General features: G+C 39.7%; 1 non-coding gene across 1 annotated transcript; it reads left to right on the top strand.

Moving 5' to 3' along the window:
- Positions 1 to 1,903: 1,903 nt before the first annotated feature.
- LOC147918292 (U6 spliceosomal RNA) lies at positions 1,904 to 2,010 on the top strand. The gene has a single exon (XR_015553495.1). It is a non-coding gene; the product is annotated as a U6 spliceosomal RNA (small nuclear RNA).
- Positions 2,011 to 15,245: the final 13,235 nt, after the last annotated feature.

Here is a 15,245-nt window from a genome sequence, read left to right as displayed (position 1 = left end):
ACTATTATATAAATGAGCCAACGATGGTGTCAGTGTATTGCTCTTAGGTTCTTTTCTTCTTCTCTGTAGGCTGAGACCTGTTAGTTCAACAGCCCACCAGCACCAAACTCAAATTTTTACACATATAGTTATTTTAAAAATAGCCCAAATAAGCAAATTTTTAGCCATTTTGAGGCTGCCTGCTTTGCATACCCCATATCTGCTGGCCGTTGACAAAATACAGCATCATAGTTATAACACCCCCAACCTGCTACAGCCCTTCAGAGTTCCTTGACCCACGGACTGCACACAGGACTGCTGAATGACTTCACCTAGACATTTAAGCCTCCTCTCCAACCCCTCATTCCCCTGGGAGTTTCCTTGCCTTCCTCCCCTCCTGGTAGCACCCCACCTTAAGCCTTTGGAATTCTCATGCTGTGACGGACTTCCCCTCTCATGAAATCCTGTCCAATGTTTATTGTGTGTCACTGCCTCTCATGGTCATATTTTTTTCCTAGATCATTCCCAAAACCCCTTATACAGACCTGTACAGACTTCAGTAAATAGAAATAACATACCATGCTCATGGATGGAAAGACGTAATATTGTTAACTGGGCAATCCTAGCAAAAGCAACCTACAGATTCAATGCAAATCCTATCAAAATTCCAACAACCTTTTTTGCAGAAATGGAAAAGCTGATCCTTAAATTCATATGGAAATGCAAGGAGTCCTAAATAGGCAAAACAATCTTGAAAAAGATGAACAAAGTTAAAGAACTCACACTTCCCAATTTCAGATCTTACTACAAAGCTACATAATCAAATCAGTGTGGTACAGGCATAAGGATAGATATACAGAGCAATAGAATAGAATTGAGGGTTCAGAAATAATCTCATACAGCCAACTGATTTTCAACAAGGGTGCCAAAAACATTCAATTTCTGTAAGATGGTGCTGGGACAACTAGACTTCCACATGCAAAAGAATGAAGTTGGACCCCTACCTCATGCCATTCACAAAAATTAACTCAAAATTAATCAATGACCTAGTGCAAGAGCTACAACCATGAAAAGCTTATAAGAAAACACAGAGGTAAATCTTTATGACCTTGGATTTGGCAATAGATGAGAGAAAAGCATGAGAAACAAAAAAGAAAAATACATAGAGCCAGTCCTGACGGCCTAGTTGTTAAAGTTTGGCACGCTCCACTTTGGTGATCCAGGTTCGGTTCCCGGATGTGGAACCACACCCTTGTCTGTCAGTTGCCATGCTGAGGTGGGGCTCACATAGAAGAACTAGAAGGACTAACAATTAGAATATACAACTATGTACTGGGGCTTTGGGGAGGAAAAAAAAAAAGAGAGAGGAAAATTGGCAACAGATGTTAGCTCAGGGCGAATCTTTCCTAGCAAAAAAAAAAAAAAAAAAGCTCTTAAAAAAGAAAAAATAGATAAATTGGAGTTCATCAAAATTGAAAACTTTTGTTCATTAAAGGACATTATCAAGAAAGTGAAAAGACAACCTACAGAATAGGATAAAATATTTGCAAATAATATATCTGATAAGGGTTTACTATCAAGAATATAGGAAGAATTCCGACACTCAGCAACAAAAAGACAAACAGACCAATCAAAAAATGGGCAAAGGTTTGAACAGACATTTCACCAAAGAAGATATACAAATGGCCAATAAGCACATGAAAAGATACTCAATATCACCAGTCATTAGGGAAATGCAAATCAAAACCACAGTGAGAAATCACTTCATACCTACTAGGATGGCTACAATTAAAAACAAACAGAAAACAGCAATTGTTGGCAAGGATGTGGAGAAATTAGAACCTTCATACATTGTTGGTGGGAATATAAAATGGTCCAGCTGCTGTGGAAAACAATTTGGCAGTTCCTTAAAAAGTTAAACATGGTGCCCGCTTTGGCAGCACATATACTAAAATTGGAATGATACAGAGAAGATTAGCATGGCCCCTGTGCAAGGATGACACACAAATTCGTGAAGCGTTCCATATTTTTGTGTGGTGATGGGATGTAATTAGTATTTGGGTGGTGAACATGATGTAATCTATGCAGAAATAGAAGTATAATGATGTACACCTGAAATTTACACAATGTTATAAACCAATGTTCCTGCAATAAACAAAAATTTTTTTTTAAAAAGTTAAACATGGTATTACCATATGACCCAGAAATTCTACTTGTAGGCATATGCTCAAAAGAACTGAAAACAGGCACTCAAACAGATATTTGTATGCCATTGTTCACTGTAGTATTATTCATAATAACCAAAAGGTGGAAAAAATCTAAGTGTCCATCAACAGATGAGTGGATAAACAAAATGTGGTGTATACATACAATGAAATATTATTGAGCCATAAAAAGGAATGATGTTCTGATAAGGCTATAACATGGATGAATTTAAAAACATTATGCTAAGTGAAATAAGTCAAACAAAAAGGACAAATATTGTATGATTCCATTTATATGAAATATATAGAATAGGCAAATTCATAGAGACAGAAAATAGATTAGAGGTCACCAGGGGCTGGGGGAGTTATTGCTTAATGTGTAGAGTTTCTGTTTGCTGTGATGAAACAGTTTTGGAAATAGTGGTAATGATGACACAACACTGTGAATGTAATTAATGTAATTAAGTGTACTGAATTTTACACTTAAAATTATTAAAATGGTAAATTTTGTTATATACATTTACCACAGCAAGAAAAAAAAAAGACTTGAGACGAGGACTATTAAAAAACAAACAAATAAAACACCCAGAGATGACCAAATGGGCTTCTTTCAAATATTTTCTCTTCATCTCAAAGCCTTCATGAGGCTCATATTCCCCATATGGCCTCTGCACTCCCTCTACCAGATATCCTCTGGCCATAGTTATCGGAACCCTCATAAGAGAAATAGAGAGGATCTGCCATCCGTCCAACCACATGGTCTGCTAATGCTACAGCCCATTCCAGCCTGTCCAACATTCATGCATTCCAACTGGCTGTTCAGCCATACATTTCCCTGATAGGTCTTCAAATACTATTGGGTCACCTCCCTGAGCTGGTTGGAGTGAGCGGTAAAGGGTGAAGGATCAAAATGCAGGGACCGAAAGATATAAAAATGGCTTATCTTTGCTTTTGGAGATATAATTATTAATAAATTATAAAATTAACAAAAGCTCATGTTAAAAATGCAAGCTGTAGAAAAGGAAATAAAGATAAAAATTAAACATCCCTCTAGAGATGTCCCATCTCCTATAGATAAATACTTTTATTCATCTCTTACGTATCCACACAGAAATTATCTGTGCATATATTTGATATATAATCATATACTCTTTTCTCAATCAGTATTCTATCATACATACTGTCCTGAAACTTGCTTTTTTTCCATGTAATATACTGTAGCACATATAAGTCTACTGTATTTTCAATAGTTTCTTAATATTCTCCTTATGAATATGTCATTATAGTTTAACCATTCCCCTACTGATGGACATTGAGTTGTTTTCAATTTTTTAACATTACCAACAATACCACGATATAATCCTCATATATATGCCTCTATACTTTTTAAAGTATATAATTTTAAATAATTATGTTAAATTTTTCTATCTTTTATCAAATTGCCTTCCAAAAAGTTGCATCAATTTATAATCTCTTGAAATGAGATTATATTGGGTCTATCCCCAGAGTCATTGAGCAGTATGTTTCCATTTCAGTGTTAACTGTGCAAACTCTAGAAATGACACTAACGTATCAGGCGTCAGTAATTGCATGGTGTCATGGAAATAAGGACACATCTCAGAGGTCCTTGCCCCAGGGGAACAGTGCTGACAGCTGCCCAGGATGTTTCTGTGCTAACATCTTCCTGTTGGTCTTGGAGCAGCTGTGTTGGGTCATGTAATGACAGATGGGGGATGTGAGAGGAAGGCTGCTAGCAAATGAGGAAATCCGAAGGACATAGACTCACACCCTTTCTCTCAGGACTCCTTTTTCAGAAGCAATGTCCTTAAATCAGATCCTAAATCCTAGATTCCTTAAATCAGATGCTAGATCCTGGATTCAAGGCCACATCAAATCGTCAGAAAAAGGAGCCTGGTGCCCTGAGTTCTATACTTGACTCTTTCCTTGACTTATTGAATTAATGGTTCCATGTCTCCCTCCAAAATACAAAGAGGAGACTGTCCAGGATGAAAAAGGACAGACTACCATGGGCCAGGGAAGAGTAAGATCTCTGAAATTGGGTAAGCCTGTCTTCTATCTTCATTCATGAGTAAAAATTCAACAGAAACTCCTCAAATGGCCTCTCATATCCATTCCCAACTCTCTCCATTTCATTCTGCACAAAGCAACTCTATGATCTTTTTTTTAAGATTGTGGTAAAATATGTATAACATAAATGTACCATCTTAACCATTTTTAAGTGTACAGTTCAGTACTAAGTGCATTCACATTATTGTACAACTGATCTCGAAACTCTTTTCATCTTGTAAAACTGAAACTCTGTACCCGTGAGACAACAACTCTCCATTCCCCTCTCACCCCAGCCTCCGGCAACCACCACTCTACTTCCTGTCTCTATGAATCTGACTACTCTAGGGACCTCACATAAGTGGAATAATATAGTATTTGTTTTTTTGTGATGGACTTATTTCACTTGGTGTAACCTCCTCAAGGTTCATCCACGTCGTAGCACGTGTCAGAATTTCTTTCCTTTTTAAGGCAGAATATTCAATCAAGTGTATGCATCACATTGTCCATTCATCCATTGATGGGCACTTGAGTTGCTTCCACCTTTTGGCTACTGTAAATAGTGCTGCTATGAATATGGGTGTACAAATATCCTTGAAACTCTGCTTTCAATTCTTTTGACTATATACCCAAATTGTTGGATTATACGGTAATTCTATTTTTAACTTTTTGAGGAACCACCACACTGTTTATCATAGGCTGCACCATTTTACATTCCCACCAACAGTGCACAAGGGTTCCAATTTTTCCACAACCTTGTCAACACTTATATCCTGGGTGTTTTTTATTAGTAGTCATCCTAATGGGTATGAGGTGGTCAGTGACCTTTTTAAAAGCCATATTGGATCATCTTACTCCCCCGCTTGAAACTCTTCCAACACATTTCACTGCTTTTAGGGTAACTCTCCAGCCCCTAGCAAGGCCTTCAGTGTTGTATGGTAATATTGCCTCATCCATTTCACTCCCATCTCCTACTCCCATTTCTTTTGCTTTCTTTTCTCCAGATACCCTGATATTCTCTCAGTTCATTGAACAAGTTTTGCTCCCTCCTCCTGCCTCAGGACCTTTGAACATACTATTTCCTTTATCTTAATATTTTTTTCCCCTTCCCACCCCCATTTATTAATTAACCTTTACTCACCCTTCAGCCCCTACTCAAAGGTCACTTACTCCAGAAGGCTTTCTCCAACCCATTCTGTTAAATGCTCTCACTGCACCTATTTTTTTCATGGATTTTTTAACCATTGGTAATTATATATGTATTTGGTTTATTATTATTATTATTATTATTATTATTATTATTATTATTATTATTAATGCTGGTTCTCCTCTCTGTATCAGGGAGAAACACCAGAGAAGAGATCATTTTCTTTTTTCTCACTCATATTTACAGATTCTGGCCTATATTAAGGACTCAATCTTTGCTTCTCTTTAACCGTGAGTTTGAGTATATTTTCACAGTTTTTAAAGCCATTTGCATTTGTTTTTCTGAAAATTGTCTTTTTATATACTTGCTACTTTTTAATGGTTTGTTGGCTTTTTCTCCTATGATTTTCTTTTTTTTTTTTTTTTTTTGGTGAGGAAGATCAGCCCTGCACTAACACCTGCCAATCCTCCTCTTTTTTTGCTGAGGGAGACTGGCCCTGGGCTAACATCCATGCCCATCTTCCTCCACTTTATATGGCACACCGCCACAGCATGGCCCGCCAAGCGGTGCATCGATGCGCACCCAGGATCTGAACTGGCGAACCCCGGGCCGCTGCAGCGGAGCGCGCGCACTTAACCGCTTGCGCCACCAGGCCGGCCCCCTCTCCTATGATTTTTAATGTTTGTGTGTACATTACAGTAAGTATACTCTTACTCCAATGTGGATTGGAAATATCCTTCTTAGTTTGCTGTTTGCCTTCTGATTTTGATTATGCTTTGCCATGAAGTAATTTTTTTCAAATTACACAGCGTTGTTTTTCAATCTTTTCTTTCAGGGCTCTCAAGTTTTGTGTTTTGCTTACAAAGTCCCACTCCAGGGTTACGTGCTTTTGTTGTTGTTAAATGTTTTCTCTTGTGCTATTTTTTACGCTATGAGTGATCTTTGTTGTTTCCTTTTTTTCTCTTTCAGTTTTTCTTCAATAACCTTTGATATTCTTATAAACAGAGATAAGCAATAAACTCTTTAAATTTTACATTTATTTTAAACTTTCTGATGTAAAGGAGATCCTATAACAGTTCAATGCAAAAATGTATGACTTTTGTTCAACATACATACAATCTACTTTATTTCTTGTCCAATTGAGTTACTCACTATTATCATAATAAATTGAAAGAATGTTACCTTTCTCCTGAAGGAGTACTTTAATTTTGACCAAGTGATACATATAATTAAGAAATCTTTGAAATGTAGTGTATCCAATATTTAATATTAGTGGATATGAAGCTGAATGACTTACTCAAGGTCATACAGCAATTTACCAGCAAAACAGATTTAGTGACCAGGTTCTCCTGATTCCTAGACTAGTGTTCATTATTAGTAAAAAACAGTGTTTTGTAGAGGGTTTCTTGTGAATAATGAATTGTTATGGATGATCTCTCAGAACCTACAAACTCTGATAAGACTCAGAGATATCTGTGTAGAAATTGTTTTATTTTGGCACATAATAGATGCTCAGTGCATTTTACCCATACATCTTATTCTAGAGTGAAATCCAAATAGATAGGATGGATAAACGTAAAATTTGAAAATGTAAAAAAGAAAAATAGGTTAATTTCCTTTATAATTTGGGAGTATGGAAAAACTCTCTCACTGTGATACAAAATCCAAAAGCATAAAAGAAATAATAGATAAATTTGAATATATAAAAATTTTTAAAAGTTTAACTTTTACATGTCAAAATGACCTTAAGCAAAGTCAAACACAAAAAATTTTTGGAGAAAATATTGGTAAATTACATCACAGACAAAAAGCTAATCTCTTTATTTATTTATTTATTTTTTCCCCCAAAGCCCCAGTAGATAGTTGTACGTCATAGCTGCACATCCTTCTAGTTGCTGTATGTGGGACGCGGCCTCAGCATGGCCAGACAAGTGGTGCGTTTGCACACCTGGGATCCGAACCCGGGCCGCCAGCAGCAGAGCACGCACACTTAACCGCTAAGCCACGGGGCCGGCACACTAATCCGTTTAATATATAAAAAGCTCTTAAAATCAAGATAATAGGTCAAAAACCTAATAGAAAAAAGTAAACAAATAGAAATAAACAGTCCTGAGAAAAAGATACACAAATACCCTTACAAATATGATGTTCGGCTTCACTCATTATAAGAGAAATTCACATAAAATTGCAATGAGATACCATTTATCCTGTATTAGGTTGGCAAAAATTATTTGCTGGGAAGACTGAGGCAGAACAGAGAACTGCTTTCTCTGATGACCAACTCCTTTGATGGCGGGTTCGAGGATACTTACAGAGGGAAGGGGTGGGGTGGGGGTAGGTCCACCTACTATCCTGTGGCATTTGGAGATAAACTTTAAGGTTCATTTTGCTCTGTACTAATAGGAGATTGAAACTTTTGGGTTATGTCTTGTGATATAACATCCCCAAGAACACACAGGAAAGGAAGAGAGCTTGATGGAGATAGACATGTAAATATAAATAAACATATAGCAGCCTATCACTGATAAATACAAGGCTGAGATACAAGGCTTAGATAGGCGGGATCAATGCACCTCAGGCAGGGATAAAAAAACTGTAGGCTTCCCCCCACCGCACCCCTTCTCTGGCTCTGCCCCTGCAAAACGCACTGCATAGAGTTGCTGGGCTTCCTGTAGGTCTCTGGCTCTCAGAGAAGCCATAGAAGGAATAAAGGAGCCAGTCTTGGTCTTTGCCCATGAACTCATCAAGCAGAAAGCTCTCTCCACCTTCCCATGGGAGGATTAGGAGAGGGAGTAGGGCAAGAGGTCAGGAGTGTTTAGGGACAATCTCTCCTCCTAGAAACCTGTGAGACAGGGAATAAATGTAACTACCCTAATAATAACCTATCACACTCTATCTACAATCCACCCTTCCAGTTATATTCAGTTAATCTTCTGTGTTCACTTACCCTGAACTATCCCCATTTTGGACTATTTACTGTTTGCCAAATGCTTACTTACCAAAATGCTGTCCCTATCTCCCTGAATTCAGACTTCTGTTCATGCTGATTCTGACTTTTGAAATGTCCTCTCTTCTCATCTTTGTCTATTAATATTGTACCCGTACTTTAAGGACTAGCTCGAATAATTACTTTTTCAAGTAACCTATTCTTCCATCCAGATGTGATCACTGTCCCTTTGGAATTTTGGAATTCCCCTAGAATTCTGTACCTCTCCTCTAGAACTTAGCAGGTTCAGTATTACACTATAGTTATTTGTGGATATGTCTTATCTACGTGGCTTTTAGTTCTTAGTTCATAGTTCTTAGTTCTGAGACAGGGTTCACTTTTATACTCTTCACAGAGTCTGGTGCAGTATTGAACACATTGTTTGTATACAGGAAGTTTTTGTTAAGAGAGGAATAAATGTATGTGTGAATGAATAAGGAATTCCCCAGGTTCTCATTTCTATAAAAGTTTTGCCTACTGAAAGGCCAAATGTTCTTTGATATATGTATTGTGGTCTTCAAACAGAGGTGATGCTTCTTAGGGATAGAGTAATGGTTTCAATTTATTGCATACCTATCATGTGTCAGACACTTCACACAGGTTATCTCATTCAACCACTACAACGACCCTATTACTAAAGCAGTATCTAACATTTATTGAGCTCTTACTGTGTACTGTGCCCTCTTCTAAGATCTAGATACATATTATGTAATTTATAATCTACAACTACTCTATGTGATAGTAGTAGCATTATCTCTATTTTAATAGATAAGGAAAATGAAATAGAGGTTATGTAACATACCCAAGATTCCCATAAGTTGTGAGTAATAAAGCCAGGATGCAAATGCCAGTAGCCTAACTCCATAGTCTGAACCCTCGGTCACTAGTTATTATTATCTTCTTTTTTGGAATGACAAAACTGAGGTTCAGAGGATTTAAGTAATTTTCCCCCAGATACACAGCTAATTAATAGTGAGGCTGGATTTTGATGTCTGATTCTACAACTTCATGTCAACCCCTAACATCTACTACCTTCCTTACAAATGAACCTTCTCTCTTGTCTAATAAACTTAAAAGTATTTTCAGTGGAAGACATTTGGGCTTCAATTCAGGAAGACAGGATGGAGCCTAAGTGAAATGATAATCTAAAATATTGATAGATAATATATCTATCAATATTGTGGCTCTATAGATAATATAAAAGCCTAAGAAACAACTTTTGAGTTTTCCCCCATTAAACACAATGCCATATCAAACTCTTGGGAGATGTTCCAGGGTCCTAAACCATTAACTCCATCTCCAAATAAAGAAGGAATGCAATGAAGTGTGATTTACTTAATGCATAAATAGATGGATTATATAAGTCCCTTTGACATCTTCCCAACTACTCAAGTCCACCAGCAGCAAGTGTTGTGGGAAGGAGGTATGGGGCAGAGATGCAAAAAGAACATAACTTGAGACTCTGAGGCTTTTGTAGTGCTAGTGTTATCAGGACTACGTCAAGGGTGGTCAGTGGACTGGAGCTGGTCCTTTAACTGTTTGTTACTGTTCTGTGAGAAGAAAATTACAAACCAAAAGATCTAGACACATTTATGGCAATCTGTTTTGGTGTGAGATCCAGATGCAAACCCATGGGCTGCTGCTGATTTTTTTTAAATTTTTATCTATTTTTTATTGTGAAATTTTTGTTGCACATTATTGTTTATCAGTCACCATATAAGTGCATCCCTCCACCCCTTGTGCCCACCCCCCACCCCCCTAGCCCCTGGTAACCAGCAAACAGTTCTATCTGTCCGTATGTTGGTTCATCTTCCACATATAAGTGAAATCATGCACTGTTTGTCTTTCTCTTTCTGGCTTATTTCACTTAACATAATACCCTCCAGGTCCATCCATGTTGTTGCAAATGGGACAATTTTGTCTTTTTTATGGCTGAGTAGTATTCCATGGTATATAAATACCACATCTTCTTTATCCAATCATCAGTCGAGGGACTCTTGGGTTGCTTCCATGTCTTGGCTATAGTGAATAATGCTGCGATGAACATAGGGGTGCATAAGCCTCTTTGGATTGTTGATTTCAGGTTCGTTGGGTAGATACCCAGTAGTGGGACAGCTGGATCATAAGGTATTTCTATTTTTAATTTTTTGAGGAATCTCCATACTATTTTCCATAGAGGTTGCACCAGTTTGCATTCCCACCAGCAGTGGATTAGGGTTCCTATTTCTCCACAGCCTCTCCAGCATTTGTTGCTTTTTGTCCTGGTGATTATACCCATTCTAACAGGTATAAGATGATATCTTAGTGTGGTTTTGATTTGCATTTCCCTGATGATTAGTGATGTTGAGCATCTTTTCATGTGCCTATTGGCCATCTGTATATCTTCTTTGGAGAAGTTTCTGTTCATTTCCTCTGCCCATTTTTTGATTGGTTTGTTTGTTTTTTTGTTATTCAGTTATGTGAGTTCTTTTTTTTTTTTTTTGTGAGGAAGATCAGCCCTGAGCTAACATCCATGCTAATCCTCCTGTTTTTTTTTGCTGAGGAAGACCGGCTCTGAGCTAACTTCCATTGCCAATCCTCCTCCTTTTTTTCCCCAAAGCCCCAGTAGATAGCTGTATGTCACAGTTGCACATTCTTCTAGTTGCTGTATGTGGGACATGGCCTCAACATGGTCGGAGAAGCAATGTGTCGGTGCATGCCCGGGACCCGAACCTGGGCCGCCAGTAGCGGAGCGCACGCACTTAACCGCTAAGCCACGGGGCCGGCCCCTATGTGAGTTCTTTATATATTATGGAGATTAATCCCTCGTCAGATATATGGTTTGCAAATATTTTTTCCCAGCTGGTGGGTTCCCTTTTCATTTTGATCCTGGTTTCATTTGCCTTGTAGAAGCTCTTTAATCTGATGAAGTCCCACTTGTTTATTTTTTCTTTTGTTTCCCTTGTCTGAGTAGACATGGAATTCAAAAAGATCCCTTTATGGCTGATGGCGAGTAGTGTGCTACCTATATTTTCCTCCAGGAGTTTTATAGTTTCAGGTCTCACCTTCAGGTCTTTGATCCATTTTGAGTTAATTTTTGTGTATGGTGAAAGAAGATGGTCTACTTTCATTCTTTTGCAAGCGGCTGTCCAGTTTTCCCAGCACCATTTATTGAAGAGATTTTCCTATCTCCATTGTATGTCCTTAGCTCCTTTGTCAAAGATTAGCTGCCCATAGATATGAGGTTTTATTTCGGGACTTTCAATTCTGTTCCATTGATCTGTGTATCTGTTTTTGTACCAGTACCATGCTGTTTTAATTACTATCATTTTGTAGTATGTTTTGAAGTCAGGGATTGTGATGCCACCAGTCTTGTTCTTCTTTTTCAGGATTGCTTTAGCTATGTGGGGTCTTTTGTTGCCCCATATAAATGCTAGTATTCTTTGCTCTATTTCTGTGAAGAATGTCTTTGGGATTCTTATTGGCATTGCATTGAATCTGTAGATTGCTTTAGGTAGTATGGAGATTTTAACAATGTTTATTCTTCCAATCCAAGTGCATGGAATATTTTTCCATTTCTTTATGTCATCATTGATTTTGCTCAATAATTTCTTATAGTTTTCATTATATAGGTCTTTCACTTCCTTGGTTAAATTTACTCCTAGATATTTTATTCTTTTTGTTGCAATTGTAAATGGGATTTTCTTCTTGAGTTCTCTTTCTGTTAGTTCGTTGTTGGTATATAGAAATGCAACTGATTTCTGTAAGTTGATTTTGTACCCTGCCACTTGGCTGTAGTTGTTGATTATTTCTAATAGTTTTCTGGTGGATTCTTTAGGGTTTTCTATATATAAGATCATGTCATCTCCAAACAGCAAGAGTTTCACTTCTTCATTGCCTATTTGGATTCCTTTTATTCCTTTTACTTGCCTAATTTCTCTGGCCAGAACCTCCAGTACTGTGTTGATAAGAGTCATGAGAGTGGGCACCCTTGTCTTGTCCCTGTTTTCAGAGGGATGGCTTTCAGTTTTTTCCCATTGGGTATGATGTTGGCTGTGGGTTTGTCATATATGGCCTTTATTATGTTAAGGTACCTTCCTTCTATACCCATTTTGTTGAGAGTTTTTATCATAAACTGATGTTGGATCTTGTCAAAAGCCTTCTCTGCATCTATTGAGATGATCATGCGATTTTTATTCCTCATTTTGTTAATGTGGTGTATCACACTGATTGATTTGCGGATGTTGAACCATCCCTGTGTCCCTGGTATAAATCCCACTTGATCATGGTGTATGATCTTTCCAATGTATTGCTGTATTCAGTCTGCCAATATTTTGTTGACGATTTTTGCATCTATGTTCATCAGGGATATTGGTCTGTAGTTTTCCTTCTTAGTTGTCTTTGCCTGGCTTTGGTATCAGGGTGATGTTGGCCTTGTAGAATGTGTTAGGAAGTGTTCCATCTTCCTCTATTTTTTGGAATAGTTTGAGAAGGACAGGTATTAAGTCTTCTTTGAATGTTTGGTAAAATTCTCCACTCTCTCTGAGCCTGTAAAGTTTCTGTCGAGAAATCGGCTGAGAGCCTGATAGGAAATCCTTTGTGTGTTGTTTTTGTTTTGTTTTGTTTTGTTTTTTTGTCTAGCTCCCCTTAATATTTTTTCTTTGTCCTTGACTTTTTCCAGCTTTACTAGTATATGCCTTGGAGAGGGTCTTTTCATGTTGATATATTTAGGAGATCTATTTATTTCATTCACTAGTATTTCCAGCTCCTTCCCCAGGTTTGGGAAGTTCTCAGATATTATTTCTTTGAACAAGTTCTCTGCTCCTTTTTCCCTCTCTTCTCCCTCTGGAATACCTATAATCCTTAAGTTGGATTTCCTAATTGAGTCGGATATTTCTTGGAGAGTTTCTTCATTTCTTTTTAGTCTTAGCTCTCTTTCCTCCTCCATCTGGAGCATTTCTGCATTGCTGTCCTCAATATTGTTAATGCTTTCCTCCATATTGTCAGCTCTGATGCTTAAGGCTTCCAGATTTGTCTTTATCTCCTCTACTGTGTTTTTCATCTCTGAGATTTCTGATTTTTTTTTTTTCAGTTTCAATCTCTTTTGTGAAGAAACTTCTGATTTCATTGAATTGTCTGTCTGTGTTTTCTTGTATTTCATTAAGCTTTTTTATGATGGCTATTTTGAATTCTCTGTCATTAAAGTTATACATTTCTGTGCTTTCTGGGTTGACTTCTGGGTGCTTCTCATTTTCCTTTTGGTCTGGAGACTTAATATATTTTTGCATGGTGCCTGTCCATGTTGGCTTACTTTTCCTCATAGTGAAAATATATGGTTGCAGTTTCCTCTTGCTGCTGCTGGGTGGGGGTCAAGGGCTGTGTACTCTGGCCCACCTCAATCTGCAGGCACTCTCACCAGCCCCTGGCTGATCTGAGGTGTGGCTGAGTGGAGGCTGCGGGGGGGGGGGGAAGCATGGGAACAGCTGGGGCTGGAGCGTGGAACAGCTGAGACTGGAGCGCAGCTAGGCTGAAGCAGCTGGGGCTCAGGTGTGGGTGCGTTGAAGCAGCTGCAGCTGAAGTGCCACTGGGCCAAAGAAGCGGGGGCTGGAGTGCACTGGGCCAAAGAAGGAGGAGCTGGAGTGCCTCTGGGCCAAAGAAGCTGGAACTGAAGTGCACTGGGCCAAAGAAGGTGGAACTGGAGTGCGGTGGGCTGAATCTGCTGGCGCCAAGTCAGCTGGAGCTTGAGCACAGGCCAAGCTGAAGCCACTGGAGCCAGGGGTGTAGGGGGTGGTTAAGCCAAAGGAGCTGGGGGTGGGGCACGGTCCAGCCAAAGGAGCTGGGGCCACGGCATGGGGAAGCCAGGGCCGTGGCTTGGTCCACCCAGAGCAGCTGGGGCTGTGGCATGGTGGGGCCTGAGCTGCCACTGCCTCTGGTGTGGGGGCACAGGCTTGCCCCACTGCTGGTCGGGCCCAGGCACCTGGGGGCCACCACCCATGGGAGTGGGGCGCTGTCACGCTGCCCCTACTGGTGGGGCCCAGCCACCTGGGGGCCGCTGCCCCTGGGAATGGGGCTGAGCTGAAGCGCCACTGCACTTAAGCGCCAGTCAGGTGGGCCGGGTAGGGGAGTGGTGCTTACTTTCGCCTCCCTGATCTCAGAGGTTTCTCACCTTGCTGTCGCTCTCTGCTCTCCTGAGGGGCCAGCCCGTTGAAACTCGCAACAGTTCCACTCCCTCCATAGGGGGATCCCCTCGGGCTGTGCCGGGTCTTGGAGAGCACTGGTTTTCACGTGGCGAGCCGCCCCCTCCCTCTCCTCTGAGAGCCGCGGGGTCTCAGTCTCTGGGTCACAGTCCTTGGGGAAGGAAAAGAGCTCCTCTTACCTCCTTCCACTTCCTCTGGGGGTTCCAGCACCTCTGTCCTCAGGTGTACAGCTGCCTCAGACGTCCCCTGTGTTGTGTGAATAGCTTCTGTTGGAATATGAATGTCCTTTTTGTTGTGTCTTAGAGGGGGAGAATTCAATGGGGGAAACTCACTCCACCATGATGCTGACATCACTCCTCCAGACTGATTTGGAACAAGCTAATCCCTGAACATCAGCTGCCTTATAGAATAAAGATGGTCCCTTAGAAAGCAGAGGCAAGGATTAAAGAGCTGACATTCTGAAAGTTACACACTCGGGGAATTAAGGGTGAGGAATAAGTGGAAGTGAGGCAAGGAGAGACCTGAAGCAAAGCTATAGGAAGATGTAAAAGACAAAACCACCCCTCAGAGAAGCCCAGAGCAGGGAGAGAATAGTGGGAGTCTATCTGTATAGCTCCCCCTTGTCTCATTTCTCATTGGTCAAGGTTCATGCCCCAGGATACAACTACTCAGAACTCATGATGGTA

Source organism: Ceratotherium simum, chromosome 1, assembly GCF_057802395.1.
Source record: "Ceratotherium simum simum isolate JZ-2026a chromosome 1, ASM5780239v1, whole genome shotgun sequence".
NCBI classification, from domain to species: domain Eukaryota; kingdom Metazoa; phylum Chordata; class Mammalia; order Perissodactyla; family Rhinocerotidae; genus Ceratotherium; species Ceratotherium simum.
This window is presented reverse-complemented; position numbering and strand designations above follow the sequence as displayed.